The sequence below is a fragment of the Rhinolophus sinicus genome, linkage group LG05 (assembly GCF_036562045.2).
Source record: "Rhinolophus sinicus isolate RSC01 linkage group LG05, ASM3656204v1, whole genome shotgun sequence".
Taxonomy (NCBI): domain Eukaryota; kingdom Metazoa; phylum Chordata; class Mammalia; order Chiroptera; family Rhinolophidae; genus Rhinolophus; species Rhinolophus sinicus.
Genome location: NC_133755.1, coordinates 177583352 through 177590147, shown reverse-complemented (window position 1 = coordinate 177590147; position 6796 = coordinate 177583352). Strand labels below are relative to the sequence as shown.

Genomic DNA, 6796 nt, shown 5'->3' with positions numbered 1-6796 from the left:
GGGATAGAGGTATGAGGCAGGCATGACTGGCTCGCTTCCTGCAGGCAAAGCCCACCTCCCAATAAAGAAGCTAAAGGTGTGAGAGTCTTGCATCCCAGCCATTCTTACAACCAGAGGGAGGGCATATGACCCAATCTTGACAATGGAAATTGATGGGAAGTCTCCTGGGACGTTTTGCAAACTGCTCTCCTCCCTAATAAAAAGCAATGCAAAGGAGGAAACCCGCCACCACCCCCCGCCCCCGCTGCACTCCTTTTGTGTGTGAATGTAGTACTGTCTGCATAAGGCCCAGTAGCTGGTAGTCCCTTGGAACTCTGAGGGAAGAGCCAGCCAACCCTGTGGGAGAAACATGGAAAACGTCAGGCTCTTCAATGCCATTGTGAGGACTTCACCAAAACCCTAGAACTGGCCAGTATCTGGTCATATGCTTTGTGACACAGCAAATAAATTTGCGTAAGCCATGTGTGTTAGTCTATAATATATTGCCACTCAGATCCAAATATACCCTTCAATATGTGCACTGTGATAAAGGAATTCTTTTTAGTAAGTAGTTTCCTTTAAAGTGAGCAGGATGTTAAGTTTTCTGCATAGAACATGCTCTGGAGGGACATTGCAGGAGAAGGGGTTCTCGTGCTGTGCCCAGCACATTCACACTGGCTGCTGCTCACCTGCTCACCACCTGCGTGCCAGAGGGTGACCTACTGCACCTATAGACCAGCTCCTGCCTGGCCACTCCAGAGAACTGCTCCGCCATCCAGTGAGCTGAATTGTACCTTCTCCAATGAGATCCGTACCCCTTCCAAGCTTGTTTTTCCTTGGGTCCTCTCCTTCAGCCCTAGGGTACCCTATAGAGTTTCCTTATTTCTTAAAGTTGGTTCTTTTGTCATTTTTAATAATTCTTTATGTTAAACTTGCCCTGTTTCTATCTTCTGATTGGATTCACATTGCTACGCCATGTTTAGTGGCTTTTGTGTTATTTGCAGCCAAAAGCATACCAAGTGACCCAATATAACATTTAGCAACTGGTTAGATAGGACAGAAGGCATTAGTGATAATTAAAATTTCTACATGGGAATATTGGTGCTGCCAAGAACAGAAAGAGGGAAACAGAAGAAGAGAAATGAATTTAAGGAGAAAGATGCTAAGTGTCTTTCTGTGCAATAGCAAGTCGGAAAAATACCCAGGAGGAGGTTCCCAGCAGGCAACTGGTATTACAACACTGAACACAGACAGTAAGTCAGAACTGGAAGTAATTATGGGGGAGACACTGGCAGACAGGAGAGTTGGTGATGGGAGCAGGACATCAGCAAAGTAAATGAAATTGCCCCGGGAAAGGGCCGGCCCAGTGGCTCAGGCGGTTAGGGCTCCATGCTCCTAACGCTGAAGGCTGCCGGTTCGATTCCCACATAGGTCAGTGGGCTCTCAACCACAAGGTTGCCGGTTCAACTCCTCAAGTCCCGCAAGGGATGGTGGGCAGTGCCCCTTGCAACTAAAATTGAACACAGCACCTTGAGCTGAGCTGCTGCTGAGCTCCCGGATGGCTCAGTTGGTTGGAATGCGTCCTCTCAATCACAATGTTCCCTGTTCGACTCCCGCAAGGGATGGTGGGCTGTGCCCCCTGCAACTAGAAAAACGGCAACTGGACCTGGAGCTGAGCTGCGCCCTCCACAACTAAGACTGAAAGGACAACAACTTGACTTGGGAAAAAAGGCCTGGAAGTACACACTGTTCCCCAATAAAGTCCTGTTCCCCTTCCCCCCCAAAAAAAAAAATTGCCCCGGGAAAGAGAACAAAAGAGAAAAGAGATTCTTGGTGTACTAGCAATCTATGAGAATGTAATAAATTACCCTCAAATTTAGTGACTTAAAATAACAATCATCATTTATTAATTCTTACAAGTTTCTGTGGGTCAGAAGTTCAGACAGGGCCCAGTAGGGATGGCTCTTTTCAGCTCCATGACTTCTGGCCCTCGGCTGGAAGATTCAAAGGTTCAGAGCTGGAATCATCTGAATGCTTTTTCACTCCCACGTCTGATGGTTGGTGCCGGCTATCAGCTGAGACGTCAGCTGGAATGCCTGAGTGTAGCCTCCACATATGGCCTGAGCTCCATCAAACATGGTATCTGGGTTCCAAGTCAAGCAGAGGAAGAGAGAGAGATGAGGGAGAGAGGTAGACTATGCTTGGAAGTCACGTGACACTGGTTTGGGCACACACTATTTATCAGGGCAGTCACCAGCCACTGCCCAGATTCAAGGGGAGGAATCTTAGACCCCAGCTCTCAATGGGAGAGCATCAGTCACATCATAAGAAGAGAATGTGAAAAGGGGGGGGGGGAATCCAGGTATGGTCATCTTTGGAAAATGCAGTTTGCCACACTTGGGGAGGAATGAATTTATGGGGAAGAGAAAACAAGCCAAAAAAGGAGCAGAGATGAAAAAAGAGGACCAAGGGGAATCCCAGGGGCCAAGAAGGAAAAGAAAGTTCTTGTGAAGTTCCACTTGAGGGTTGAGTGGAGCTCAGTTATGAGAAACACTTATGAAAGTGAATGGTGGCAGCTGTGTTTGGGTAGTTCCAGCAAGAATATCACTTTTACGTTGGTGGTTGCAAAGCGAAGTCCTCAGATTAATCAGAGACATCCATGATTTGAGTTCTGCTAGGAAGCAGGACAACTTCATGTGACTGAGAAGATGAAAAAGTAGACAGTGTCCTTTTTTTTTTCAGGGAGGACAGAGCTCACAGTGGCCCATGAGGGGATCGAACCGGCAACCTTGGTGTTATCAGCACCGCGCTCTAACCAACTGAGCTACCCGGCCGCCCGACAGTGTCCTTTTAAATAAATGATTACCTGGTTTGAGACAGGTGCCTCAGTTTCCTTAGTCTGTAATGATCTAACTCTACAAGGAGAGTCAAAGAGCTCATTAATAACTAGAGACCATTAGATCTCTGTTAGCAGGACTCTACACCCATGAGTTCTATCACAAACCTGTGACAGGAATGAGGTGACTCCCTGGCCCACCGTCTTTCTCTTCTCTCCTCACTCTCTACAAAACCATAATTCCAAGAGAAGACAGTAAGGCTAATTCAACAAACACATATTGAGTACTTATTTTTTAGATGATACTATACCTGGCACTAAGGGTACAAAAAAGGCACAGGCCCTGCTTCAAGAGACTTGCAGATTTAAGAAGAGAGACAAGTAAACTAGTACTGAGTGTGACAAGTAGGTAAGTACTCGTAATTACCTACAGGGAGCTAAAGGAGACAGAGAATTTCCTCTAAGTCAGTCAGGGGAAACCGGAGGGATTCCCAAAGGAGATGGTTTGAGTTGATGTAGCCAGAATACAGGTGAGAATGAAGGTGTGGTGGGGGCGGGGCTAGAGAGTGAGGTGCAGGCAGGTTTTGAGAAACTTTGTGCTTTGGTAACCGGAAGACAAACTTGGGAAGATTTTTTGCTGAGTGGCCACATGATGCAATTTTTATTTTAGGCAGACACACTGACCACCCGGTGACAGGGATTGATTAGCTGAAGCAGGGAGGCCGGTGGAAAGACTGTAACATAAACCAGGTGTTATGGACTAAATTGTGTCCCCTCCCCCAAAAAAACAAAAGAGATGAATGTCCCAACCGCCAGGACCTCAGAATGTGACCTTATTTGTAAATAGTGTTGTTGCTGATGTAATTAGTTAAAATGAGGTCATTCTGACTAGGGTGGGCCCCTAATCCAACATGACAGTGTCCTTTTTAAAACTAGAATTCAACTGAACAAATTTGAAAGCTCGGGGGCTGCCCAGTGGCTCAGGCGGTTAGAGCTCCATGCTCCTAACTCCGAAGGCTGCCGGTTCGATTCCCACATGGGGCAGTGGGCTCTCAACCACAAGGTTGCCAGTTTGATTCCTCAACTCCCGCAAGGGATGGTGGGCAGCGCCCCCTGCAATTAAGATTGAACACGGCACCTTGAGCTGAGCTGCCTCCCGGATGGCTCAGTTCGTTGGAATGCGTCCTCTCAACCACAAGGTTGCCAGTTTCGACTCCTGCAGGGGATGGTGGGCTGTGCCCCCTGCAACTTGCAACAGCAACTGGACCTGGAGCTGAGCTGCGCCCTCCACAACTAAGATTGAAACTTGACTTGGAAAAAAGTCCTGGAGGTACACACTGTTCCCCAACAAAAATTCCTGTTTCCCTTCCCCAGTAAAATAAAAAAAAAATTTTTTTTGAAAGCTCTTATTGGTTTTATTCAACAACTCATGAATCGGGCAGCATCCCATCTAGGAGACAGAAAAGAAGCTCCGAGAAGCTGTACAAAATGAAAGATTTTTTATAGGCAAACGGGAGCAGGACAAGGAAGTCACCCCAGTGAACAGCGGACGGGCTGTGGCAAGGTCACCTTTCTTTAGGGACTCAGGGGTCTATCAGGCAGATGACCTCATTAGCGCCGACCAGGTAATTCCAGACTGACTGGTTTAAGATCCCACTCCTGGGAGAGGCTGAAACTGCAATTAAGTTAGTTATTAAGTCTCAGTTCAGTGACGTGCGGCTTTGCATAAGTGACTCCATTTTGGGCCTGTCATTGCTTTTTTAACACCTTATAAAAATAACATCACGTGAAGAGGCAGACATGCACAGGGAGATGGGCATGTGAAGACTGGGGTGGTGCTGCCATAAGCCAAGGAACTTACCAGAAACGAAAGAGAGGCCGGGAACAGATCCTCTTGAGGCGTCAGCGGGAGCACAGCCCTGCCACACCTTGCTCTCAGACTTCTGGTTTCCAGAACTGTGCAATGAAAAATTTCGTTGCTCCAAGATACCCAGTTTGTGGTACTTTGTTACAGAGGTACCAGGAAACCAAAGGACCAGATGAGGGTGATGAAAGTTCAAGTGGAACAGCAGTGGGAACAGAGGATGGCAAGAAGTGCTCAGAATCCTGGGGCACGTTGTGGAAGTTGAAGGTGACAGGAATTAGGGTGGCTCGCGGGTTTCTGGTAGGATGACCGGGTATTTGGTGAGGCGATCCACTGAAAAAGAGAAAATGCGCCTAGAACAAAAGCTCTGAGTATTTTGCTCAGTGCTGACTCCTGGTGTCCAGAACTGTGACAGATCAGCACCTATAACAGGTATTTATTGGATGAGTGTGAAAACTAAATAAAATAGGGAAAAGAACAGGTTTTTTAAACATTTATAATATACACATAGGTATTTTCAACATTTTCCCCTTATCTCGCCAAGTTTTTAAAGTTCCATCTAAATATTTTTTTGTGTGTAGCCTATTTTCAATGTTCTCTGTTGTCCAGCTGTTTTATCCCTCATATCTACTATTCCCTCCCTTTTCCCTTATTCTAAGGTGCATATTTTTTAGACCACAAAATCACAACCCACGGTCCCTTAAAGAAACTGTGCTTACAGATACCACCACCAGTGCCTGACACAGAGTAAGTGCTCAATAAATGCTACTTATTATTATAGTTATCAGAATAATGAACTTGTAGTACTCTGAAGACTGGACATATCTTCCTTTTTTCCCCCTTCTTTTCATTTCGTTTGATTACTTATTTGCCTCCTTCTTTGTCCTTCGTTTATTGCTAACCCTTCACTCTGACCTGCCTGCCTATTCTACCTCTGCTCTTTTAACCTAATATGGAAAAATGAGTATTAGTTATCTATTGCAGCTTAACAAATTACCCCCAAACCTTATGACTTACAGTAGCAACATGGGTTTACGATCTCTTACACTTTCTGTAGATCAGCAAGGAGTCCTCTCGTAGGCTGCAGGTGGAGGTAAGCCATCACCTGAAGGTTTGACTGGAGCTGGATCTGCTTTCAAGGTCCTCACTCACGTGGTCAGCAAGTTGGTGTGGCTGGTGGTGCGAGGTCTCAGTGCGTCTCCATGGGGTCTTCTCTGCAGGGCTGCTTGGGTATCCTCACAGCATGGTGACTGGACTTCCCCCAGCGCCAGCAATTCAGGAAAGCAAGGGAGAGCTGTGATGCCTTCTGTGTCAGAGCTTCAGAGTGGCACACCATCATGCTGGCTATGTTTTATTGACCAACCCTTATATACAGACCAACCCTTATATAATGAGGGAGGGAACTACACAAAAGCACAAATGCCAGAAGGTGAGTGTGACTAGGAACCATCTCTAAGACTGGCTACTACAGAAAGTCAGAGGGGACAGTGGGGAGGGGGTATTGAAGGCGTAATAAAGGAAAAACAAATGTCACATGTGTGTCTTTTTTGTGAATACTATATTTATTCCTTTCACTAGTTTTTCCCTTCATTTTTTTTTAACCTTTATTTATTTTAAATCTGTTTTTCCAAGACCCATCACCTCCAAGTCAAGTAGTTGTTTCAATCTAGTTGTGGAGGGCACAGCTCACAGTGGCCCATGTGGGGAATCAAACCGGCAACCTTGCTGTTAAGAGCACCTATCCAATTGCGCTAACCGGCCGCCCCATTTTCCCTTCATTTTTAAAACTTACTTTCTGTGAATAAAACTCATCAAAGTAACATGAATCAACATGTCATATATTTGAGCTTATTTTCTTAAAAATCTCTAATTTTATCTCAATGGTTAGTGAAAATTTTTAATCTTATTTCAGTTGATAATTTGTGTCTTTTAAAATGTCGACCAAACTTATGATGAATTGTAAATATTCCCATCAGCTTTATCATGCCCCAGCTTATTCCTTATTTGTAATAGCACATGAACGTATTGTTCCTTAGAACTGAATTAGTCATTATAGATGTATTACATCAGCAGGCCTATGTCACTGTCATTGTGTATAAAAGGCTGCATTGGCACAC

The 6796-nt window shown here is 45.4% G+C and overlaps 1 long non-coding RNA gene across 1 annotated transcript; it reads right to left on the bottom strand.

Annotated features, from left to right (window-relative positions):
• Positions 1–1915: 1915 nt before the first annotated feature.
• On the bottom strand, positions 1916–6214 carry LOC141571923 (uncharacterized). The gene is made up of 3 exons (XR_012496966.1): positions 5726–6214; positions 4677–5012; positions 1916–2122 (listed from the first exon to the last, which is right to left on the bottom strand). It is a non-coding gene; the product is annotated as an uncharacterized LOC141571923 (long non-coding RNA).
• Positions 6215–6796: the final 582 nt, after the last annotated feature.